The sequence below is a fragment of the Cervus canadensis genome, chromosome 8 (genome assembly GCF_019320065.1).
Source record: "Cervus canadensis isolate Bull #8, Minnesota chromosome 8, ASM1932006v1, whole genome shotgun sequence".
NCBI lineage: Eukaryota > Metazoa > Chordata > Mammalia > Artiodactyla > Cervidae > Cervus > Cervus canadensis.
The window spans coordinates 77,689,039-77,716,159 of NC_057393.1; the positions used below are offsets into that span (position 1 = coordinate 77,689,039).

The 27,121-nt window shown below is 45.9% G+C and overlaps 1 protein-coding gene across 2 annotated transcripts in view; it reads left to right on the top strand.

Moving 5' to 3' along the window:
• Window positions 1–19,604: 19,604 nt before the first annotated feature.
• SLC16A9 (solute carrier family 16 member 9) overlaps window positions 19,605–27,121 on the top strand; it is a 74,348-nt gene continuing 66,831 nt past the window's right edge. Inside the window, exon 1 of one of the 2 annotated variants that reach the window (XM_043476907.1) lies at window positions 19,605–20,003. The gene's annotated coding sequence lies outside the window, so the exon portion shown is untranslated. The remainder of the gene's footprint in view (window positions 20,004–27,121) is intronic. The other variant, XM_043476906.1, reaches the window with a different exon arrangement.

Consider the following 27,121-nt stretch of genomic DNA (forward strand, 5'->3'; position numbering starts at 1 on the left):
ACTCCGCGGGAAGGAAAGTTCCTCTCCCGACCCCGAGCCTGGTGAACAGCGGACGTCATTCGGTAAGGTGAATCTGCTACCGGGAGGCAAGAAAATTCAGGGGGCCCGAAAACCCAGCGCTGTGTCGTCGGCCGACGTTTGTTTGTCCGTGTGTTTGTCTTTGGCTCTCCGTGTTTTTGTGTGTGTGCCGGCATTGTCTCTAGTCTCGTTCTCTTCTGGTGCATCGTTCTTTCTCACTTCTGACTTATTCTCTCTCTTCCTTACCGTTTATTCTTTGACCATGGGGCAGGGAGAATCTACCCCACTTTCTCTCATGACTGACCATTTTTCGGATGTCAGGGCCAGGGCCCATGACTTGTCTTTGCTAGTCAAAAAAGGTAAATTAATAACTCTTTGTTCTGCAGAGTGGCCCGCCTTTCAGGTTGGATGGCCTCCGGAAGGCACCTTTCAACCGTCCATTATACAGGCTGTGAAGGAGAAGATTATGGCTCCTGATCCCTGGGGCCATCCGAGTCAAGTCCCCTATGTCATGGTCTGGCAGGATCTAGTAGAAAATCCGCCTAAATGGTTAAAACCTTTTGTTTACAAACTTCCTAGTTCCTCCAGTTCACAGGTCCTGGTGATGGAGACCCCCCCGGAGGAAACCAAAAAGAAAGAGGACCCAAAACCAGTCCTTCAGGAATCATCTTATCCAAACCTGATAGATCTAGAAACGGAGATAAGGCCTCCGCCATATGTGCCCTCCTTGCAATCCCCTCCGAGGAGAGAAGCTCCCACAGGTGAACCGAGAGGATTAAGAGGGCCAACGGGAACCGACCGTGAGGGGGGACCGGCATTGGGGACCCGGGGGAAAACTAAGGGAGATAGGGGTAAGCAAGACCCTGGGGACCCAGAGTTACCTTCATCCACTGTTCAGGCGCTCCCCGTCCGAGTGAGACCAACTAACCCGGATGGAGAGCGAACCTATCAGTACTGGCCCTTTTCCACGAGTGACCTGTACAATTGGAAGACCCAAAACCTCCTTTCTCAGAGAAGCCCCAAGGCCTCATTGACCTCTTAGATTCCATTTTGTTCACTCATAATCCCACCTGGGATGATTGTCAGCAGCTGTTGCAGGTGCTCTTCACCACAGAAGAACGGGAGCGAATTCTGGCAGAGGCGCGGAAACGGGTACCAGGGGTCGACGGGAGGCCAACCGCCCAGCCTCATCTTGTGGACGAGGGGTTTCCTCTGTTGCGGCCTAACTGGGATTTTGAGCGGGTGGAAGGTAGGGAGCGTCTCCGAGTGTACCGCCAGACTCTAATGGCTGGCCTGCGGGCTGCAGCAAGAAAGCCGACAAATCTGGCAAAGGTAAATTTAGTAAGGCAAGAGCCCACTGAAAGCCCGGCAGCCTTCCTAGAGAGGCTGATGGAAGCTTTCAGGCAATATACACCTATGGACCCCCAGGCTGAGGAGTCACGCGCTGCAGTTTTGTTAGCGTTTGTGAATCAGGCAGCCCCAGATATTAGGAAGAAATTACAAAAGGTAGAGGGGTTGGGAGAACAGACAATACAGGATTTACTGAAAGTAGCTGAAAAGGTATTTAATAATAGGGAGACCCCAGAAGAAAGGGAAGAGCGAATTCGGCGGGAGGAAAGGGAATTAGCGGAAAAGATCAGGAAAGAAGAGAGGGAACATAGGGCGAGGGAAAACCGGAAGAACCAGAAGGAGCTAGCCCAGATTCTTTTTGCGGGGTTAAAGGCCGGAACAGAATTGAGGGAACCTCGAGACCCCCGGACGGGAGAAAAAGAAAAACCAAAAAGGCAGGCCCTAAAGAAGGATCAGTGCGCCTACTGCAAAGAACAGGGGCACTGGAAAAACGAGTGCCCTAAGAGGGACTCAAGGAGAGGAATGACCCAGAGAGAGAAAACCCCCCCCGGAACTCGAGTTCTATATGCGGGGGAAGACAGTGACTAGGGGAGTCGAGACTCGGCACCCCTCCCCGAGTCCTGGGTAACCATACATGTGGAGGGGAAACCCGTTGGCTTCATGGTGGATACTGGCGCCCAACACTCTGTTTTAAATCAAAAACTGGGACCAATGTCTAAGAAAGCCAGCTTAGTGCAAGGAGCCACGGGGACAAAAAGATATTGTTGGACCACAGAACGGAAAGTAAATCTAGGGACCCACCAGGTGTCCCATTCGTTTTTGGTGATACCAGAATGCCCAGCCCCTCTACTTGGAAGAGACTTGTTGACTAAAGTTAATGCTCAGATCCATTTTGACCCAGGGGGAATGTCAGTCACGGATGGACTTGGACAACCGATACATGTCTTGTCCCTAGCCTTAAGGGATGAATACAGACTTTTTGCGCCTAAGCCCTCAGAGACCATAGCACTAGATGTACAACCGTGGGTCCATAAATATCCATTGGCCTGGGCAGAAACAGCAGGAATGGGACTAGCTAAACAGAGACATCCGGTCGTCATCGAGCTAAAGGCCGAGGCAGTTCCTGTGAGGGTGAGACAGTACCCTATGAGCCAAGAAGCTCGGCGGGGGATCACTCCCCACATTCGACGGCTCATGGAGGCCGGAATTCTCAGGCGATGCCGATCCCCTTGGAACACCCCCTTACTGCCGGTGAAGAAGCTAGGGGGGACAGATTACAGACCTGTCCAAGACCTGCGAGAAGTCAACAAACGGGTGAGTGACATACACCCAACTGTCCCTAACCCGTATACCCTCCTGAGCAGTTTACTGCCTGAGTACACTTGGTACACTGTGCTGGACTTGAAGGATGCCTTTTTCAGCCTACCCCTGGCAGTCCAGAGCCAGGAGATATTTGCCTTTGAGTGGACTGAGGGGGAAGGCCAACCGGTGGTACAATTAACTTGGACCCGCCTCCCACAGGGGTTCAAGAACTCCCCTACCTTGTTTAATGAGGCTCTGAGTGAGGACCTCTACGAATATCGGGCTTGCCACCCAGAGGTCATTCTGCTACAATATGTAGATGACCTTATGTTGGCTGGAACCACAGAGGAAGCTTGCAGCCGTGCCACTGGGGACCTATTACAGACCCTAGGCATCTTGGGGTATCGCGCTAGCGCAAAGAAGGCACAAATAGCCCGGCAAGAGGTCACCTATTTGGGGTATAAGATCAGGCAGGGGCAAAGGTGGCTAACCCAGGCCATGAAAGAAACAATATTGCAGATACCAGAGCCCAAAAACCCCCGCCAGGTGAGAGAGTTTCTGGGGACTGTTGGATATTGCAGACTGTGGATTATGGGGTTTGCTGAGAAGGCCCGGCCCTTATATGAGGGAAGTAAAGAGACCCCAAAGTGGACTTGGACTGAGCCAATGAAACAGGCTTTCCAGACACTCAGACGGGCCCTACTAGAAGCCCCAGCCCTTGCCCTGCCTAACCCAAATAAGCCATTCCAGCTGTTTATAGATGAAAAGCAAGGAATAGGAAAGGGGGTCTTGACTCAACAATGGGGACCATGGAAGCGGCCGGTAGCATACCTTTCGAAGCGATTAGACCCGGTGGCCGCTGGGTGGCCCCCTTGCCTTCGCATCATTGCAGCTACAGCCCTCCTCGTCCGCGACGCTGACAAGTTGACGTATGGACAGCAACTCTCGGTTTACACCCCCCACGCCGTGGAAGGGGTTTTAAAGCAGCTGCCGGGTAAGTGGATCTCCAATGCCCGCTTGACACACTACCAGGCCTTGCTGCTCGATGCCCCACGGGTGCGTTTTCAGACCCCTTGCTTCCTAAATCCGGCCACGCTCCTACCCAACCCAGAGAAGGACAGCCCTCTCCATGATTGCAGTGAGATACTGGCTGAGGCCCTGGCGGCACGAAAAGACTTAACTGATGTACCCCTAAGCAACAGTGAGCTAGTATGGTTCACCGATGGGAGCAGTTATGTGAAAGATGGGCAAAGGAAGGCGGGAGCAGCCATAGTTGATGATTCAGGGCAGACGATATGGGCTGAGACACTACCCCCAAACACTTCTGCACAAAAAGCAGAATTGCTTGCCCTAATACAGGCTCTGGAGCAAGCCAAAGGGAAGAGAGTCACCATTTTTACTGACAGCCGATATGCTTTCAGCACTGCCCATATTCAAGGTCCCATATACCAAGAAAGGGGATTTCGGACAGCTGAGGGAAAAGAGGTCAAAAATCTGCCTGAGATTCGCAGGCTCTTGGAAGCTGTCCAACTACCCCGGGCAGTAGCTATAGTACATGTCCCCGGTCACCAGAAGGGAGAAGACCCTAAGGCGCGGGGCAATCGTGCTGCTGATGCGGCCGCTCGAGAAGCGGCTAGCCGGGACTATGCCGCCCCCATATTAGCCGTGGGACTTCCACCCCCTGGTATGGGGACCTTGCCACCAGTTCCCGAATATTCCCTCCCCGATCTCGCCTGGATCAACAAGGATACCACCCTCCAGAAAGATGACCAAGATGGATGGTACCGAGACCAAAACAACAACCTGATCTTGCCTGCCACCCTGGGTCGTCACCTGTGTGAACACCTGCACACAACTACGCACTTGGGAGAAAAAAAGACCCTAACACTTCTCCAGATGGCCTGCCTGAGGTTCCCTCGTCAAAATGTAACTGTACGAGAGATAATTCAAGCCTGCAAAGCGTGCCAGCTGATGAGGGCAGAGAAGAAGCAGCACTCGGGAACGAGGTACCGAGGGGAAAAGCCAGGGCAACATTGGGAGATAGATTTCACCGAGGTAAGGCCAGGCAAGTATGGGTACCGCTATCTGTTGGTACTGGTAGATACCTTCTCGGGGTGGGTGGAAGCTTTCCCCACTAAGGGAGAGACAGCAATAGTGGTTGCTAAAAAGATCTTAGAGGAGATAGTGCCTAGGTATGGGCTGCCAGTGACTATGGGCTCTGATAATGGACCTGCCTTTGTGAGCCAGATTGTACAAGGGCTGGCCCAAGCTCTGGGGACGAAATGGAAGTTACATTGCGAATATAATCCCCAGAGCTCAGGACAGGTTGAGAGAATGAATCGGACCCTAAAAGAAACTTTGACAAAGTTGGCAATAGAGACTGGCGGAGACTGGGTGACCCTCCTCCCCTTTGCACTCTTTCGGGCACGTAACACCCCTTATAAGCTGAATCTTACTCCTTTTGAGATTCTGTATGGAAGACCCCCTCCTGTGTATCCTATTTTCGAAGGAAAATATCTGCCACCCCCTACTTTGGGACAATTCCAGCAAACTCTGATAGCATTAAGTAAGGTGCATAACCATGTTTGGAAATTGATTCGAGAGATACATGAGGGCCAAAACAAGAGGGCCCTCCCCTCACATAATATTGGCCCAGGTGATTGGGTTTGGGTAAAACGACACCAATCTAAAGTATTAGAACCAAGATGGAAAGGCCCTTATGTTGTTCTTCTTACCACTCCTACCGCTGTCAAGGTCGACGGGATTGGACCCTGGGTTCATTGCAATCACGTGCGGCAAGCCACATCGGAAGAACAGGAAAAAGCGCGAGCAGAATGGAAGGCGAGTCCTCACCCGTCAAATCCTTTGAAACTGAAACTTGTCCGCTGGGAGACCTCCTAATTCTCCTGCTGATGGCAGCTCTCATAGACCCAGGAGCGACCAGTCATAACCCCCATCAACCTGCTAAGATCACATGGAAACTCAACGACGGGCAAACTCATGAGCTGCTCAATGAGACCTCAGGAATCCACCCTCCAAACACCTGGTGGCCGGACCTGAACTTCGACCTCTCAAGCCTCTTCGCAAAGCAAGACGGTCTCCATGATAAGTACTATAGGGATGGGATAAAAAACCATAGGTTGGGGTTTTGGGCTTGCCCGGGCTATGTAAAAAATAACTGGAAAACCTGTGGTGGCATAGAAAGCTATTATTGCAGGAGCTGGAGTTGTGTGACCTCTTGTGATGGACCCCAGAGGTGGGATGTCGGAAACAGAGATCTAGTTAGCTTCACCTTCAAGGACCGTAGACACCAGGGGCCTCAGGTACGAGTACGATTTAACCAGGAACGGGCGAAGAAAGAAAACCGCTGGACCTCAGGACTGACTTGGGGTTTTCAGCTCCACGTAAATTGGCCCGGCCCCTACCCAGGCGAGCTTTTAATCATTAAACAGGTTATTGAGCCGGTGCAGGTACATAGTTTAGGTCCCAATCTGGTCAAAGCATTACAGGGGCACAAGGCGACCCCCAAGCCAACCCCCTTCAGACCAAGCTTGCCAGGAACATTTAACATCTCCTCTACCCCTAGCCTCAGAGGCAAACTGACAGAAACCCCTGGCCCTCTGGCTGTTACCATTAGCTCAGCAATTCAGGACCCCCTATGGGCCTTAGTGAATGCAGCCTTTACGGTCTTAAACCATACCAACCCTAATGCAACCCAGTCCTGTTGGCTTTGTTATAATCTTCACCCCCCCTTCTATGAGGCCATAGGCCTCAATGTCTCTTACTACTTATCTTCAGGCCAGAACCCACCCCCATGCCGATGGGAAGAACGCAAGGTTGGTCTCACAATGAATGAAGTTTGGGGACAGGGACTCTGTTTGGGCACAGTGCCACGTGATAAAACTTCCCTCTGTGCCCGGACTATTAGTAACCTACGCTTATATGGCAAAAATTGGATTGTGCCAGAGGTTGGGGGCTGGTGGATTTGTTCACATACTGGGCTAACCCCATGTTTAAATGTGAAGGTTTTTAACCAGAGTCAAGAATTCTGTGTTCTGGTTGCTGTAATGCCAAAAATCTTATACCACTCTGAAGAGGTTATGTACTCACATTGGGACCGAGAATTGCCAAGACAAAAGAGAGAGCCAATCAGTGCGATCACCATGGCAGCCTTGTTCAGTCTTGGGCTGGCAGGAGCAGGGACAGGAATAGCTTCACTATCTCTGCAAGGCCAAGGGTTTTCTTCCCTACGAGCCGCCATAGATGAAGATATAACTCGCATAGAAGAATCAATCAGCCACTTAGAGAAGTCTCTGACTTCCTTGTCTGAGGTGGTCTTGCAGAATAGGAGAGGATTGGACTTGATTTTTTTTTTTTTTTTTGGGGTCTGCGCGGCTCTGGGAGAAGAATGTTGTTTCTATGCAGACCATACAGGAGTGGTAAGAGAATCTATGGCAAAAGTAAGAGAAGGGCTGGCGCAACGAAAGAGGGAACAGGAGGCCCAGCAGGGATGGTTTGAGTCTTGGTTTCAACGCTCCCCCTGGCTGACCACCTTAGTTTCCACCCTCCTGGGCCCGCTTATAGTGCTATTATTAACACTCACATTTGGCCCTTGTATTTTAAACCGGCTAATGTCATTTATTAAAGAACGTCTAAATACCATTCAGATTATGGTATTGAGGCAGCAATATCAGATGGTAGCTCAGGATGAAGAGAAGGATTCCTCTACAGGAACAAGAAGACAGGGGGGAATGTGAGGCTGCCAGAGTTAATACCATGACGGGCGGCCTGGACCTAAGTTTTAGCTTCCCCCGAAATGGTAAGATTCCCTACCCCCATCAGGTAACCTGGAGCCAGCCAATCAATATGCTCCCAGTAAGAACAAAGGGAGAGCTGAAAAGCCCGCGAAAGTCTGTACCGATAGAATTACTTTGCAAACATGTAACCAATCCGCTTAAGCCAGCTACTAACCGCTTTTGCATATCTTATAAATTTGTGTACCAAGCTTGAGCCAGGGCTTTTCTGACTCTGCACCACTGTGATGTTTGTGGCAGAAAGCCCTGGCTCGAGACAGTAATAAACTTCCCTTTTTGCGAGTTGCATTGTCTTGGAAGCCTTCTCTCTCTCCCCGCTCGGGGATTCGGACATCGGGCATAACATAGATGAATTTAAAAGCTGTCTTTTTAGGACAACTTAAAAAAAATGTAAACAGAGCTAAAACTGCATCAGTTTGTAGCTTATTTTAATAGCAGCCTTATTGACATATAGTTCCTATTATTGTTTGTTGATTTTACATGCTAAGCCATGTCCAACTCTTCTGACCCCATGAACTATAGCCTGCCAGGCTCTTCTTTCTGTCCATGGGATTTCCCAGGCAAGAATACTGGAGCAGGTTGCCATTTACTCCAGGAAATCTTCCCAACACAGGAATCAAACCTGAATCTCCTGCATTGGCTGGTGGATTTTTTACCACTGAGCCACTGGGAAGTCATAGTTCCTATACCATATGATTAATCTATTTTAAATGTACAATTCAATGATTTTTTAGTATATTTATAGAGTTGAGTTAACTCTTACCGCAATCAATTTTGGAACAGTTTTATTACCCTGAAAAGAAACCTCATACCTATTAGTCCCCCTGAGCAAGCAGTTACTTCCTATTTTCCCTCAACCTATCCTCCCCCCAACCACCTCTGCTGCCTGCCCTAGGCAATACTAATATACTTTTTTTCTTTATCGATTCACCAGTTCTGGGCATTTCATATAAAAAGAGTCGTACAGTATATAGCCTTTTATGCCTGTCTTATTTATGGCCAAATAATATTCCATTGTATGCATATACCACATTTTTTTAATCTATTGATCAGAGGACAGATACTTGCATTGTTTTTATTTTTGTCAATTAAGAATAAAGCTGCTATGAAAACTCATGTACTAATTTTTACTAGGGCATATGTTTTCATTTCTTTTGGGTATACATCAATTTGTGAAATTATTGCATCAGACTGAACTGGACAGAACTGATGGTAACTCTTCCTTTAACCTTTTCAGAAACTGCCAGACTATTTTACAAAGCAGATGCCCCACAACTATAATCTTTGAAAAGGTTTTCTCCTGATCGCTAAAGGAAAGAGAACATTTTTGTCATCCTGATAATCCTCAGGATTTCAAATATTAAACAGGTAGGTTATGAAATAAAGGCTAAAGATGAAAAGTATTTGCTCTCTTCCTCTTCATTATAGTTTTAAAACCTTCATCTATTTTCTTTAAATCTCTATTTTATGCTGTCTACCTATCAGAACCCATTATTTGGTCTCCTTAATTACCCATTCCATATCAAACAGTTCATTACATAAGGAATTTATCATGTTTCTTTCAAGTACCGTAGGTCAGATAATAAAGATCCAAGTTGATGTTAGTTAATTTTTAATTGATGAAGATTATATTTATTCAATTAATTTTCACTGGATACCTACTCTACGCCAGGTAGGTATGTTTGAGGTGCTGGATACTTTCTGTGCTGTTTTCAATTCTAGGAGGTTCAACTTCATTCAGTTCAGTTCAGTCACTCAGTCATGTCCGACTCTTTGCGACCCCATGGACTGCAGCACGCCAGGCTTCCCTGTCCATCACCAACTCCTAGAGCTTACTCAAACTCAGGTCCATCAAATCAGTGATGCCATCCAACCATCTCATCCTCTGTCATCCCCTTCTCCTCCCGCCTTCAATCTTTCCCAGCATCAGGGTCTTTTCCAGTGAGTCAGTTCTTTGCATCAGGTGGCCAAAGTATTGGAGCTTCAGCTTTAGCATAAGTCCTTCCAATGAACATTCGGGACTGATTTCCTTTAGGATGGACTGGTTGGATCTCCTTTCAGTCCAAGGGACTCTCAAGAGTCTTCTCGAACACCACAGTTCAAAAGCATCAATTCTTTGGTGCTCAGCTTTCTTTAGAGTCCAACTCTCACATCCATACATGACTACTGGAAAAACCATTGCTTTGACTAGACAGATGGACCTTTGTTGGCAAAGTAACGTCTTTGCTTTTTAATATGCTGTCTAGGTTTGTCATAGCTTTTCTTCCAAGGAGCAAGTGTCTTTTAATTGCATGGCTGCAGTCAACCATCTGCAGTGATGAAATCAACTTTATTGGTCATATGGTTATGGTGCAAATGACTCTTAAATGTCATTTTCCAAAAACAGTCTTTTTGCCAATTGAGTTTTTAGCCTTTGATATGTATGCTGCAAATGTCTCCTTATAAAATATGCTCTTTTGCCACACTCAGTGAATCAAACATGTTGTAGATTATAATTATCAGCATGACAGGAGTTCCATTCTGTATTTCTTTTCCCACCCACAGCAATATTCATTTTTTGATTTCTTTGGAGCTATACTGTAACACTGTCTGCTAAAGAACCTGTTGAAAAATAATCTTGACCAGCCAAAGAAAAGTTGAACTAAGAGTCTTGCCAAAAATGGCATCTAAGTCAAACATCTTCAGTTCATTAAGACCGTAGTTGACAGAAGATGGACCCAAGTTGTAGAAATATTCATGTGATGTGGAGTGAGGCTAACACTTGAGCAATTAAGATCTACTTGGTAAAAAGGATCATTTTCAGACTTTGTTGGTCACTGGACTTTATTGATTTCCTGGGTTGGTTATCATACCTGCCTGTCACTACAAGAGCTATTCTTGAGTGAATTTTAAGAACTCAAATGCAGGTTTTGATAAGACATCCTTAAAGGATATTATATATGACAACTATCTGTAATCATTGTAAATTTGCCAGTAAGTAAAATTTTCCTCTTTTAACTATGAATAGGAAAGGTAGGATCAGTTTCCCAGCTGAAGTGGGGCTTGTGAATATAAACATTTATATGACACTTATTATGTGTTAGGAACACTTTATGTGGTTTAATGCACAGATTCTTCTTAACTATCATACGAGATAGGTATCATTCTCCACACAGGGTGAAGGAACCTCGTCACGGTTACAGAGCTAGTCAGTAGTCTGGCTTCAAGTTGTGCGCTCACATCCTCTACACTTTCTACCTCTTCTCATTCGACCTCTTGGGGCCTCTGTTTCTTCATCTGAAAAATTAGTAGATTAAATGCTATAGCAAGTATGATGTTCTACCTGTTAATCTTCAAGACCTCTTCCAGTTCTTAGACTCTGATTCAAATTCAACTGTCTCTAAAGAAGCATTCATGACTGTGTGCAACTAACAGAAACAATCAAGACACAAAGTATGTTGTTGAAATACCCAGAAGCAGCCTCTTTGGGTCTCCAACAGGGTCAGGGGGACCAGGTTCAATGGAAGGAAATGCCTGCAATTATTATTGTCCACGATATTGAGAGTTAATTCAGCTTTCATTTGGTGAGTGCCAGGGTCTGTTTGATCAATCCAAGTATTTGTACTGTGGGTCATACCACACCAGATTTAGAAATGTAAAGACTTTTCTTTACGTACAGACTGATGGATTTGGTTGTGGATATCTTGTTGATGTTAGTGTTGCTGGCATGCCTCCATCTGAGCCAGCTGTACATCTGGTATTTTATCGATGTTCGCTTGTTGCTGCCAAAGGATCTGGCGCCTTCCCTCTAAGGTCTCTTTAACCTGATAATCAATCCATATTCTTCTCGGTTAGGATCAGCCTTTTTCCTGTAAAACCCTGGCATATACCTTGCAGGCACCGCTACTTACTATGTGTGTATGTGTTAGTCACTCAGTTGTGTCCGTCTCTTTGCAACCCCATGGACTGTAGCCCACCAGGCTCTTCTATCTATGCAGTTTCCTAGACAAGAATACTGGAGTAGGTAGCCATTCCCTTCTCCAGGGGATCTTCCCAACCAGGGATCAAACCCGGGTCTCCCACATTGCAGTCAGATTCTTTACTGTCTGGGCCACCAGTGAAGCCTACTACTCACTATTCTGATACTGAAGGTTTCCTGCTTTTTGTTTCTGTTGCATGTATTCACTAATCTATGATCATATTATCCATACCACAAATCAGGAGAGTCAGACCAAAGAACTTTGAACCATACCCAACTGCAAAAGGAATGTTGGAGATGTATTTTAACTTGGGGTTTCTTGAAAATTTTTTAATGTTTTATTGGAACAATGAAATACAGTGTTTGAAATTTGGACTATTCTAAAGGATTATGGTTTTTCCAGTAGTCGAGTATGGTTGTGAGAGTTGGACTATAAAGAAGGACGAGCACTGAAGAATTGGTGCTTTTGAACTGTGGTGTTGGAGAGGACTTTTGAGGGTCCCTTGGACTGCAAGGAGATCCAACCAGTCCATCCTAAAGGAGATCAGTCCTGAGTGTTCACTAGAAGGACTGATGTTGAAGCTGAAGTTCCAATACTTTGGCCACCTGATGCGAAGAGCTGACTCATTTGAAAAGACCCTGATGCTGGGAAAGATTGAAGGCAGGAGGAGAAGGGGATAACAGAGGATGAAATGTTGGATGGCATCACCGACTCGATGGGCATGAGTTTGGGTAGAATCCAGGAGTTGGTGATGGACAGGGAAGCCTGGCGTGCTGCGGTCCATGGGGTCACAAAGAGTCGGACACGACTGAGTGACTGAATTGAACTGAAGAGGCTCCTGCAGTATGAGGCATACTTCACTAATTTTATAGCAATTCTTTACAAGCTCTTATGGGAAACGTGGAAGCCATTCCCAACCTTTCTTTCTACTCATCCCTGTATCCATCAGTTATATTGCACTTAATTTCATAAGTGCATTAAGAATTTGTCTTTGAATTCTTAATCTCTCAAATTGGTCCCCTTATTTTGAAATTTTCTAGGTATTAAATTTTAAATATGTATTTTGCCTCAGCTATTAAAGTAGCCTCTACTACTTCTCTCCCAATCTATCTTTTAACATGGTTTCTAAGAGTGATGGTTTTGAAACAAAAAGCCAACCATATTATTCCAGTGTTTAGAATCCTTCAATGGTTCCTCTTTGCTTCCTGGAGAACCCCTTCATAATAGAGACACAGAGTCTAACCCACTGAAGAGGACATTTACTGTGTTTAGGCTAGTTGGCAGTCCAGTTTGTTTTTGGAGAGTCCTCTCAAAGTGCCTCCTTTCCCTCTGAGTGATGTTTATATTGCTCACACCAGGCCAGTCACACTCTTTCTTCTGGGACTTAATCTTCAACAAAATCCTGTAAGGCTGGAGAAAACAGACAGAGCCCATTCATTTCCTGTTGAGGCAGTGTAGCCCCTGCCCTCTAGATCTCCAAGTACACCAGAGTTCTTCCCAGTTCTCCATTTATGTTGTCCTGCCAAGAGATAGGAGCTGTTGCTGATGATCAAAAGGCCTCTTCCTGTTTACCTCCCACTTCCCATAAGTACTCTGACCTTGAATCACTTATAATTATCCATTGTATTTCCATAGTCCAGGCATTTGACACTGTTAAGACTTTGTAAATGTTCCCTCAGTCCTGGAATGTCCCCTTCCCAACTCAAGCAGTATTTACTCCTCTCTGCTCTCTTAACATAGCCTAAGTACCTCGACTGAGGTACTTAGCACATTCCAGTGATTGTTCATCTGACGCTCTTCCCCCCTAGATTGCAAGACTCTTTGTTTTCATATACTGCCTGGCACAGCATAAATGCTTAAGAATTATTTGGATGAACGAACAAAGAAGAATTGATGGTATAGCTTGGAGTCCCTGTTTGGAGATTTATGTTACAAGCAACAAGTGAGGCACATTTCCAGAATTCAAGAAATGGCTTGTAAGTTGCAGTTCATTGAATCAACATAAAATGCAGGAAACTCCCCATAATCTAAATTGCTGACAAGATTAAGGCAAATTGATCAAAGTAGCAATGATAAAGTCACAGTCATGTGGTAGATGCAGAGCTCAGTTAAGTGCCTGGTGGTCCTGGTCATTCTCCCTCTGCCGCTCTCCCCAGCCCAACCCAGTGTCTACCTTCTTTGCCCTGCTCTGTACCCTGGAGGCTGACCCTGGGTGGGCAGGATTTTCTGGACTGCCTCAGTGCCTGGCTTCTTCCTGGCTTTGGCCAATGGTAGATGCCACCAAGAAAACTGAAAGCAAAGACAGAAGTGGGAGTATTCTCTCTACACACACCTGGACTCTCTGTCTCTGGCAATAAAACAGAATCTCTTCCAAATTCCAGCTCCCACTGGGTAATCCCTGCTTTGCAGGTTCTGCTCTCCCAGGCATTGGTAACACTAGATCCTCCTTTTATTACTTAAAGCCCAGAATCAGTAATCACTGCCCACTGTCCGATCTGGGTGCCTCTTGTTTATTTGTAGGATACACGGTTTCATGAGTGAATTTAAATGTGGGAAAGGGTCTTAAACTGTCCTGGAAACATGAGGGAATTTCCTCCTTTTCTTGGTTAATACCTTTATGGAGAGTCGACTATGTCCCAAGCACCATACTTTATCCTGGGCTAGAGTAAGCTGTGAACTAGCAGAGTGAGGGGCCCCAGCCTAGCCTTATAAGCATGCATCCTGGACTTACCTACCTGTGTTTACCTCCTGTCTCTGCCTCTGCTTTGGTATCTCACCTTGGGCAGCTCACTTGACCTCAGGGGGCCTTAGTTCCCCAACTATAAAATGAGCAAAAAGTAGTAGTTGCCCCATGAGATTCAATGAGATGATTGTAATAATTACTTAGACTAGAGTTTGGCAGAGTAAGGCAACTGAAAAATTTCAATTATCTGCTATAGCAAAAATAACTGCCGATACTTTGAGCATGCATTCGTTCCTTTGTTTGTTCGATCCTTCCTTCCTTCAACAAGAGCTCATTAAGTGAAGTTCTGTTCTATTGCTGCCACTGTGTTCTAGGGAACAGTGATGATCAGGACACATCTGGTACCTGCTCTCAGGAGTTTATAGTTTTGCTACGCAAACTGACAGTGAGGACATCACAGATGCTGTCAGTCCAACACCTGGAGATAAACTGAGGGTTTTGGAAATGGTATGCATAAAAATGTAGGTTCCTTTTGGTTATGGCCTTGAAACCATGCAACACAGGGCAGAAGGGTGAAAAGTGGATATATATGTACACACACACAGAAGGCATGTACATTCTGTATAATTTTACATTTCTGATTTCCATATTCATGAAACAGGGTGGTGGATCAGAGCTTGGATGCCTGGATTTGAACCCCAGCCTACCCATCATTGGGCTTCCCAGGTGGCTCAGTGGTAAACAATCTACCTGCAATGCAGGAGCTGCAGGAGACATGGGTTTGATCCCTGGTCACGAAGATTCCCTGAAGGAGGGGATGGCAACCCACTCCAGTATTCTTGCCTGGAGAATCCCAAGGACAGAGGACCCTGGTGGGCTACAGTCCACAGGGTCACAAAGAGTCAGACATGACTGAAGTGACTGAGGATGCACACATGTACTACCCATCATTAACTGTGTGATGGGGGGCAAGTTATTTAACTGCTCTCTAGTTCATTTTTATCATTGACAAAATGAGGGTAATAATAAGAGCACTTCCTTTTTAGGTTTATTGTGAGTCTCAGATGAGTTATTACCATTGAGAAGGCAGTCCTCCATTAGCTCATCCAAGCCTTGACATGTTTTTCTAAGGTAGATTGGGGAGAGCACAGGCTTAGCCATCAGCCAGACCAGAGCTTGAATCCGACTCCATCGCTTACCTACTGAGTGACTCAGCAAGTAACTTAACAGCTCTGAATTCCAGTTTCCTCATCTACAAAGTGAAGATAATGATACAAGACTACAATAGATTGCTTTGAGAAGTCAATGAGATAGCACAGTTCTTGGCAATTACCAGGCACTTAAAGAACAGTACTCACCTCTCTTCCCTCCCTCCTCTAAGATTAAAAATTGTTTAAGCCAGATAAAATGATAAAAGAAAAGGCAAGAAAAAGATGAAACAGTACTCTGGAGGATTGCAAGAAAAAAGTGATATAGTATGTTCTTCAGGTAATTTTTGACATTTGAAATTGTGTCCTTTTCAGTAAAACTCGATAAGCCATGAGGGGAAGGATTTATTCACTTCTATCTACTTTTGTCTGATCTTTTATCAGTTAGAGCATCAGTCCTCAACCTTTTTGGCACCAGGGACCAGTTTTGTGGAAGACATTTTTGTCTACAGACTCTGGGGTGGGGGGATGGTTTGGGGATGATTCAGGCACATTACGTTTATTGTTCACTTTATTTCTATTATTATTACATCAGCTCCACCCCAGATCATCAAGCATTGGATTAGATCCTGTTAAAGGGCGAGTGAGTGAAAGGGAATTAATAGAATGATCTTAGATTGCTGAGCTAAAAAACTCTAACGTCTATTTGTGTGTGTGTGTGTTATTTTTATGTCAAAGTGTAGTGTCTATGTAGCTGAGCTAAGTTGCTCTGTCGTGTCTGACTCTTTGCGACCCTATGGACTGTAGCCTGCCAGGCTCCTCTGTCCATGGGATTTTCCAGGCAAGAATGCTGAAGTGGGTTGCCATGCCGTCCTCCAGGGGATCTTCCGGACCCAAGTATTGAACCCATGTCCCTTGTGTCTCTTACGTCTCCTGCATTGGCATGCAGGTTCTTTACCGCTAGCACTACCTGGGAAGCCCTATGTAGCTGTGCTGTCATTCATAAACAGGGATGAACAAGACTTACAAAAGAGAAGAAACCTGCCCTGATGTATTAACATAAATTGGGAAGGGAAGTCCTGTCGGCTAGGCAGGCGGTGGACCTGCCTCTCAGGGGCTGTACTTGTCCTAACCATTCCCTACCCACTGATGCCTGCCTCTGCCCTTTGTATTTCCAGCTTCCTTGCTGGGCTGATTTTAGGTTAATTTCTCTATCTTACCCTCCAAAAGCTTAAGGCAACAGATAGTCTAAGAACTGGGGAGATTAGAATTTTACACCAACCACAGACTTCTTAACAAATGCTCCATAAGGACAACACAAGACAACAAATGCCTTCCTTCAGGATACCACCTCTGTATCAATTTTTCCTTAAATGCTTTCCCTTAGGTCTCTTTCTTCCCAAGGGAGGCTCATTTAAATCTAATTTATTTCATGATCCGCCTTCTTCTCTCACTCCATCATGTTGAAAGCACATCAACTTCTAGGCCCAAGAGAGACTCAAAGGGCAGGGGCTGCACAGAGCTGTAGAGCCAGCAATATTGAACTTGTCTGACCCTCGCCTCTCAAGCAGATCTTGCATCTTTACTTCACTGGGAATAAAAACTCTGGGTGGTTAGGAGGTCATTTTGGTCTTTACCGACTGAAAGTTTTAGCAAGTAACATCATCCATAAAATGGAGTTAACATACTTGACCACTTGAGATTGCTTTGAGGAGCAAAGGTGATAGCACCATCTCTGTCTGCCAGACCTGGTCCCCACCCCACCACTCTGACCTGGGGTTGATCAGGAACTCATCCCTGGCTTCTCTGGGTCAAATTCCATTCATACGTAAAGTGTCAGGTTTGGACTAGATTTCTGAGTTCTCCACTATGTCTAAATGCTCTGCTGAGGTATGACTGAATAATAAACCTTCATCAGTGGCAATTTTCACATTCCAGCCAGGCAATAATCCCCTAAACCAGGCTGCTCCTCCCCTCTCCCGCCCCCCCCACCATCCCCCGGAGCCAGCTTCCGTGCTCCCAGTCCGCATTCTGCCCACTTCATTCACAACATTATGAGTCTGGACCCTCAGCCATTCAAGTTTTTGACTCCTGAGAGAAATCTGGGAACTTGGTGAAGATGAGAACAGGGACAGGGCAACTTCAGAAGCCAGCTGGTGAACAAAGAAATATTTTTCAAGCAGGGTCTCCCTGTCCCCCAAATATAATTTCATACACATTGGTCACGCTTCCCTGGTAGCCTAACAACAACAAAATACATTGATTGGTTCAACCAACTGTCAAGATGACATTTGCTCTAGCGGTTAGGGGGTATTTGAATCAAAGAAAAAACTTTCTAAAAATACCTTTTATTGAAATGTATAGAGAAAAGTACAAAAATTATCAGTGTACAGGTCAACACATTATTACAAAGTGAATGCACTTGAGTGTGGTTGCAAACCAGGCAAAAAATAGAAGATGATGAGAAGTCCCTATTGGATCCCCTCTCCTCGAAATAAATTTTCAGTGGTGTTGACATCACTACCTCTCCATTTTTCCTTCCAGAAACTTTCTGGGACCACCTTCCTATTATTCTTACTGTTACTCCCCCACTCCCCCCCTTAATTTTTCTTCATCTTTAAAGTGAAAGTCGCTCAGTCATGTCTGACTCATGGTGACCCCACAGACTATAGCCCACCAGGCTCCTCTGTCCAGGGAATTCTCCAGGCAAGAATACCAATGTGGGTAGCTGTTCCCTTCTCCAAGGGATCTTCCCCACCCAGAAATCAAACCCAGGCATCCCACATTGCAGGTGGATTCTTTACCATCTGAGCCACCAGGGAAGCCCGAGAATACTGGAGTTGGTAGCCTATCCCTTTTCCAGGGGATCTTCCTGACCCAGGAATCAAACCAGGGTCTCCTGCATTGCAAGCAGATTCTTTACCAGCTGACCTACCAAGGAGGACAAAACAAAGTAATAATTAACCATTAACTAATAACTGGTCATTCTCTTTCCCATTGGGGCTTCCCTTGGTAGCTCAGCTGATAAAGAATCTGCCTGCAATGCATGAGACACAGAAGACATGGATTCGATCCCTGGGTTGGGACGATCCCCCGGAGGAGGGCATGGCAACCCACTCCAGTATTCCTGCCTGGAGATTCCCATGGATAGAAGAACCTGGCGGGCTAAGTCCATGGGGTCACAAAGAGTAGGACAGGACTGAAGCAACTTAGCATGCAGGCATGCACTCTTCTCCATGACCTGAATGTAAGTCAGTAAATTGCAGGGAAACAAATGGTGTGAGGCAAATAGATGAACTACTATTTTCCTATCTGTAAGAACACTCAACAATGTGGCCAGGGTCCGAAGGTTTTTTTGTTGGAAATTTCATCTCATATAGACTCCTTGATGCGGAAAAGATGAAACAGGGAGGCTGAGGAAGCTTATGCAGCTTCATCTGAACTTCAGAAACCAACCTTTGGTAAGGTGTAGAGTCTTTGTCTAGGTCAGAACTAGAGGAGGTTCAGTGTATAAAGGAAATTTGCATCTCAGTGGTGGATGGTCACAGCCCTCTTTGAGAAGCTAGTAGAATGTATGGTGTCCCTTCTCAGAAATACCCATATGTACAGGAACACAAAAGTTGCACATCGCTTTAGGAGGTTGCCACACGTGGTAAGCACTAGATACCTACCTATGGACTGGCCCCAGTCTGCTGCGGCGACTGTGGAAATCTCAGTGCCATGGCTGTTAGCTTTTAACTAAAGACAGGAGCGTATCTTTAGTGCAGCGCACCTGCCTTATAGACAGAACGTGCTCAGACGCAGCCTCTCTGCTTCGGCACACTTTGTGCACTACAGGGGCGCCCCCGCTTTCCTTGGAACTGTCACAAAGGACAGCACTTGGCATCCTCACTCCTCATTGCCCAGGAGCACCGACTCGTCAAAGTTCTGGTGCCCGTTTCTCTGGGATCGCTGCCACTCCGGCTAGGAGGGCGCCCAGCGGCCCAGGAGCCTGGGAGACCGGGCGGGCACTCGCCCTCATCTCCACACTCGGGCTCGCTCCAAGTGCGCACGGTCCTGGACCGGCCGGCGCGAGCACGCGGTGGGCGGCGGGGGCGCAGTGGCGCCTGGGGACGCGCGAGTGTGCGCACCGAGGGGGCGCCTGGCCGGCGGTGCCCAGCTCTCCCGCGGCCTCCGTGGCTCCGGGCCGGGCCCGGGCCGCGGCCCCCACAGTGCCCTCCCTCCGCCCGGCCGGAGTGGCCGGGCTGGGAGCCGCGAGAGCAAGAGCAGCGCCCCTACCGCCCGCTTTCCCACCTCCATCTCCTCCGCCTCCTCCTCCTTCCCCCAGCCACCCGCTCAGTCACAACCGGTTCAGACTGGCCAGGGTGCCCCGCAAAAGAGAGAGACCGGGGGGAAAAGCACGGGAAATAACTTCCCAAGGAGAAGGAGGGCGAGAAGGTGGAGCCCACTGGAGGGGCCGGCTCCCTCCCTCCATGTGGCCGCCGCCGCCGCTGCCGCGGAGCTCGGCGGGGGCAGAGGGCGGCGGCTCCCGGGGCAGCCTGTAGCGGGACGAATTGCCCAATACTCCGGCAGGGGCCGGGGCCGGGGCCGAGCCCCCGGATAAATAGCCGCCCAGCAGGCCCGGAGCTGCCGGGGAGAGCGGCGGCCGCTGTCCTCCCGGCACCACCCGCCCGGGCAGTGCGCCCCGTGCTGCGCCCCGGAGACGCCGCTCACTGCGGCCGGTACCCAGGTAAAAAGCTGGAGCTCGCGGGGAGGGTCCGGGGGTCGGCGGTTCCCCGTCTGCCTCCCGGAGGCTACGAGAAACTCCTCGGTTTCCGAGCGGCCAGAGGAGGCGGGGGCGACGCTGTCATCCGCGGCCAAGCAGCTCGGAGCCGGGTTCTTGTTAGGAGTGTGTGCGGGGGAGCTGAGAGTGTCTTCGGGGTGTTCGGGCCCACCGCGTGACAACTCCCAACCCTTTGGTGGGGTGCTGCTCTGCAGCGGGCCAGTTTTCCCAGCGCTCTGAGGGCGGTATTGTGCACGGAGGTGGACGAGAGAGAGGGAGAAAGGAGGTCCTGGAGAGGACGGTGCCCTCGGATTGAGCTCGGGATAGAGATCTGCGCCGGGACTGCCGGTGGCAGAGCAGGGTGGGGGTTGGGGGGGAAGCGACTCAGGTGAGCCCCTGTTTCCCAGAGGGCATGAGGCCTCCAAGTGCCCTGGTTGGGAGCTGGTGCACGCAGGTGACCCCGGGAGGGTCGCACTGGGGCGCCCAAGGGTTCTAGGCGCGGCGCCAGCTTCAGCACCGCGGGGTCAGCTCGGGCGAGCGCAGGAGGCACGGGCGCCTCGGCCGCCTGGACACAGAGCCGGAACTTGCGAGGACTTGGTGCTTCACGCTCCATCTGTGGCTCACTCTAGGTAACCACCTCTAGCTTCAGGAGCTCCTAGAGGGTTCGGAAAGAAATGATAAACGCATAAAAACTTCGTCATCATAAGTAGATCAATGCTTCCCAGGTTGCCATGTCTAATCCAGCCTAAAGCAATCAATATATCCTGGAGGTTAGGTAGGATTTACACTAAATAGGCATACTACTTACACAGTAAGTTATTTAATATCTTGTGTTTTTGGATCAGTGTCTTGGGTCACAGTTAGTTTGGATGTATTTTTTTAAATCTTGAATTACCAGGATAGTGGCTCAGGTTGCAGGTGAGTTCCTCCCCTTCCCCGCCGAGTAGGATTTTCAGTTGTTCCAGCAAATCCTGTTAATTTGGTATGTCCTAACAGTTTCTCAGATTTGAGTTGGTTTCAGCTGTGAGAAATTGTTCTGGCTGGTTCAGGCAGAGGACTGAGGAAGCTAGACAAGATTCTGAAGTGAAAGCACCAATTATTCATTTATAGGATTACACCTTCTTTTAAATACCTTGTGGATCCAGATAACAGGGTTATCCGTATCATTGCTAGAAATAAATTTATTTCTTTTTAGGCCCTAGGAAGTGGAAATTACATTATAAAATAGCTTAACCTGCAAATTTGCAATAACTCATACTTGTAGCAGCGCTGACTGCCTAAGAACACACTTCTCTGTCTCTTCTCTTTTGTGTGTAGGCAAGAGGGGTAACAAGGACACTTTTTCTCTGTGGGATGCTATAGGAAAAGAGAAAAGATATGCAGAGAAAAGATATGCAGAGGTAGATCAGGACACTGGGAAGTCTTCTCTAATTTCTGACTGAGTCTCTGAAAAGATGGTGGTATGTGCATTAACTGGTGTCTGAATCTGTATCAAGGCAGATCTTGGTGCTTTGGGTGTGGTTCTAGTCATGAAACTAGAGCAAGAGAATGACAATTAGATGTAGTTAGCTTTTGAAGCTTTATTTTCTCACCTGATCTTTTGAGCCTGCAATTTTTTTAGTCTTGAGCGAGTCATTACTTGAACTTACTTCATACAATGCAGTTGGGTATAGAAAGCCCGTGGGTAGGTACAAAAGAAACAATGTCTTGCTTGTTTAATTATTGCTTTACAAGAGAGTATCACCTAATGACTTTAATTTTAATTAAAGTTGGCAAGAATGCATATATTTTGAGCTAGTTGGCCTTTTCTTTGGGAGGTTCTTTGTAGACATCCGAGTATTCCCTGCAGATAATCAGATTGAAGAGGGACTTAAAACTGAGTTCAAGGAAAGAATACATGACCCCTGCCTTCAAAGCGTTTAGTCTGGTGGGGAAAATAGGCATGTTTATAAATATCTAGAATACATGATAGTAAAAATGTAATCATATGGCAGTGACATCAATAGTGTACAATTGAATGGCAGAGAGGTTCATTCAAGGTTAAGAAATGAGAAAAGTTACGTGGTGGGTGTAGCATCTGAGCTGAGACTTGAAGAAGGAAGAGGATTTCCTTGATGCAAAAGACGGCTGCTGGAACAAGCGTGTTGCATGGAGGTGTGCAAGTCTGGTGTGTTCAAAGGTAGCAGAACAGTTTGGAGTGGCTGGAGTCTGGAATTTAAGATAGATAAGACTGGAAGGTAGGACGGGGCTAGATTATGGAGATGACAAGCCATGCTAAGAAATTAAAGTGTGATTGAACATTATTATTGTATTTATACCAACAGTGTTAACATCCTTCACTGTAGTTTATTCCTTGAAGTACAATTTTGTGAGCTTCCCCTAATAAGCAAATGAATAAGATCTTAATAGCATTTACTTTCTATAAATGTGAAAGAGTAATGTGTTTTCAAGTAGATTTCAATGCTTTATTCAAATCCAACAATTATTTCCCCTGAATTTGCAATCTTAGGATACAACTTTTAATTTGATTAAAACTTTGGATAGGAAAATACCCCCACTTTCCTGGGTCAATATGCAGAGTAAAGTCACTTTCTGTTCACTGTTTCAGTTATTGACAATAATAATAATTATTATTAATCTTTATTAAACATGACATACTAAGTGAGCTACATACCTTCTTTTATCTACGGAGGCATAATTTTAAACTTATTCTGAGAATTTCTTTTTGGCCTCATTGCACAGCATGTGGGATCTTAGTTCCCTGACCAGGGATCAGACAAGCCCCTGGCATTGGAAGTACAGAGTCTTAACCACTTAACCACCAGGGAAGTCACCTTGATCTCTTGATCTTGAAAATTTTAATAAGGTCACTCAACTAAGTAAGTGGTAGAACCAGGTATTGAACCCAGGAAGTTTGTCTTGATAGCCCATTCTTTGGGCAGGGGCATAATATATGATAACTGTTATTCACAGTAATTAGAATTTGGGCCTGCTACCTGTAGGAGAAGTTTTTCTCTATTTTTCCTTTGCATCTTCATTTCTATCATTTTAATTTTATTTTTTAATTTATATAATTGCCACATAAAATATTACTTTTAGGTGTACAACATGATGATTCTAAATATATATATATATACTACAAAATGGTGACTCAGTAAGTTTAATTAACATGCACCACCATAGTTCTAATTTTTTCATGTGTCTGATGAGAACTTTAGGATTTCCCTGTAGCTCAAATGGTAAAGAATCTGCCTGCAAAGCAGGAGACCAGAGTTTGATCCCTGGGTCAGAAAGATCCTCTGGAGAAGGGAACGGCAATCCACTCCAGTATTATTGCCTGGAGAATCCCATGGACAGAGAAGCCTGGTGGCCTACAGTCCGTAGGGTTGCAAAGAGTCGGACACTAACACACACACAAAACAATGAGAACTTTTAAAATCTACTCTTTTGGTGACTTTCAAACATATACCTCAGTATGTTATAGTCACCGTACTGTACATTATCTGATTATATTTACTTTATAGGTTCAGTGATGACCCGTATTTCAGTGTTTTAACACATCTTCAAACTTGTTTCTTAAATTAATCAGTCTATTTTTGGCTGTGCTGGGTCTTCATTGCTGTGTGGGCTTTCTCTAGTTGCAGCAAGCAGGGGCTACTCTCTCGTGCAGGCTTCTCATTGTGGTGGCTTTTTTTTTTTTCCTTATTGCAGAGAAATGGGCAACAGGGGCTTCAGCAGTTGCGGCTTCCCAGGCTCTAGAGTACAGGCTCAATAGTTGTGGTGCATGGGCTTAGTTGCTCCGAAGCATGTGAGATCTTCCAGGATCAGGGATCAAACCTGTGTCTCCTGCATTGGCAGGCAGATTCTTTACCTCTTAGCCACCAAGGAAGCCTTATCTTCAAACTATTATATGATCTTGTGCTTTTATGACCCACTCAAAAGAAACTCTTAAGCTCTTTGAGAAGAGATGGGATATGAGATGAGGAAAACTTTAGTGAATCTGACAGCCTTAAATACAAAGACTAGGCCTCCCAGATTCCCTGGAAGAGCATCAATTTCATATATTCTTTTCACTCTTCCCAGTAAATCCCCTACATGCACCATATATTTTGGTATTTCAGCATCCCATATATATTACCGTGTGTCTTCAGAGTTTTTACTCTAAAAATTATATAGCAAATCTACTAGTTTGTAGATGACATGCTAAAGTATATATTCAGGCAAAAGACTGGATTCTATATAATCATGTACAAGTTATACAAAACACTGAGCAAAACGACACACCATTGGAGACTGCGTCATGAGAGATTTCTTCACCACTACTGTTAATACTTGGACCCAGTTTTATGGCATATGGGTTGTATGGAATTAAGATAAGCTGAAACAAAAGCTTGGTAGCTTAGGAAGCTTGATAAATGCCTGTGACAAATGAAATGATGGTACCAACTCACATCTAAATCTCTGGTCCTCACTTTGCTTATATTGACTCTGTTAAATCTCTAGATCTATCTTTTCATTTGTTCTCAGACTGAATGATTTATGAACTCTTCTATTTCCTCTTCTGTTCCTGAGAGCAGGACTGGAAATAGGTGGCCTTTCGCTGGACGGGTCAGTAAGGGATCTTGAGATGGGTCTCTCCATTAATAAGATATCTCTAAACCTCAGTTTCCTCGTGCTGTGCCGTGCGGAGTCACTCAGTCGTGTCCAACTCTTTGCGACTCCATGGACCATGGTCCGCCAGGCTCCTCTGTCCATGGGGATTCTCCAGGCAAGAATACTGGAGTGGGTTGCCATGCCCTCCTCCACAGGATCTCCCCAACCCAGGGATCAAACCCAGGTCTCCTGCCTTGCAGACGGATTCTTTACCTGCTGAGCTATCAGGGAAGCCCCAGTTTCCTCATACAGAGGAGGAAATTGAGTAATTGTTGAGATTGGGGGCAGCAAGTTCTCCAGGTTCACCTAGGGCTGACTGGCCTCATGGAGCAGCAGACTGGGGTGGGAGGTGGGGAGAGCACAGGTAAAACTCCAAGGCAAGCCAGCCTTGGTCCTGTGAAAGGGAGAGGAGGGAGTGGAAGGAGCTGGGGAAAACATGCCCATTCACGAGGGCTAGAGCTACTCAGTTCCAGCCAGTTATTACGTAAGAACAAGAGCCCTGTGTTGCCAGATCTTCAAGAGAATCCGGAAATTCAGATTTTGATGGGAAAACATTGGCAATTCATTCAACATGGCTAAAAATAAAAGAAAATAAGAATTGGGCAGGCCAAACAAAACACCTCTAGAGATCAGATTTGGCTTTTTTGCCGCTAATTTGCTAGATGACTTCCAAGCTTTCTTCTGGCTTCAGACTTCCATGATCCTGCCCTCAGTCCATCTGATCTCTAACCCAGTTCTTCACTGACACATATTCCAGCACTCACCGGATCTAAAGCATGATAGCTTTGGAAGATCTCTTTGGTGAGTGCTGGACCATGATAGATTTATAAGGCCTTTAAAATCAATGAATGCTCTTTATCGATGGTCATGCTGTTGACATAATTCAGAGGCCCCGGCAGTTAATTGCTTGTGTTAATTATCCCTTTCAGGGACAGTTAGTTAGGTTTAATTCCAGGACCCAGAACTGTTCTCTAAATATTTCCCTTCCTGTTCTTCCTTCTCACTCAAACGTAAGAAGATAATGACAGCTGGAAAATAGATCCTTGTTTCCACCTGAACAAGGTGTATTTATAAGCTTAATTTTTTGTTTGCTTTATTTATTTTTTGCCATGATACTCAGCTTGCAGGATCTTAGTTCCCTGATTAGTGGTGGAACCCAGACCCCTGGCCTTGGAAGCTTGAAGTCCAAACCACTGGATCGCCAGGGAATTCCCAATAAGTTTATCTTACAGTGCTTAGACAAATCATCATCTTTACCTGAGCAAGATTTTGCCCTGTAGTCTGTCTCTTTAATCTGGGGATGTTCTTCAATTGCAACAAGGTGAATAAGTTAAGAGTTTGGCTCTTATGTGTTAATATAGAAGTTAAGTTTTTTTTTTTAAAGTATATTTATGTGAATACAAAAAAATAAAAATGAGAACAAAAGTAGTGGACTTGCACGTGATTCCAACCTCCAGTTCTTTTGAATAACTCGTTCCTGGGGGAACACTACAGTTAAATTCTGTAATATAATATTTTTAAAGCAGAGTTTCATGAATGTGACGAGGTAAGATGTGTTCTTTGCTTTATGCTAATGAGCTATTTTACAAACAGGTGGGCCTGCCTCTACCTGTAAAGCTCAGAGCAGATATTGACAACAGGAAGGAAGCATCTGAGTACATAAAAGAAACATGGCGTTTTCAGAGAAATCACAGACCTCACTGTAACCAAGCTGACAGAGAGGACCAGTGGAAGGCTCTCGGTGACAGTTCTGGGCCACACTTTGTCCTTGTCCCTGCTCCAGTGGGGGGTCGACCCTCCCTGGCACCTATGGGAGTTTGTCAGCCAGCCCTGGATATTTAACATTTAAAACAAACCTGAAAGAATCAGGTAATTATCTGATCATTTAAGACATACCATCTGATCTTATACTGGTAACAACTCTCATTTAAAAAAGCTAACTTTATGTTTACCCATGTATTTGGCTAGCCTTTCAGGTTTAATGATGGAGGCAGGCTCTAAGCCCTTTGGAGGAAGGAACCACATCCACCTTCGGTCCACAGCACCTTCCAGATGCATTCATTTTCTTCCAAATACACAAATACCTCCCAAATGTACTCAGTTCTTTCTGTTGAATGAAAACTATATGGTTAATCATTTTGATATACAGGAGATTTAGGTCAGTAGGCTTTCTATGCATTCATTTATTCATTCATTTCATAAAGACCTGTTGAGCCTTTACTATGTGCCAAGCACAATTCTTAGTGCTGGGGATGCAGGATAATCTTGTTGGTTAGATATCTTAATGAATAATAACATATTGTGATAAATGTTGTAAGAACAAGATTGCCCAAATTATTGTGAGACCTTCGAGAAGGAATGACTAACTGTTGAAGGGTTTGGATGGCATCAAATAAGAGGAGACGTTTAGGCTAAGTCAAGAATTGATGCTT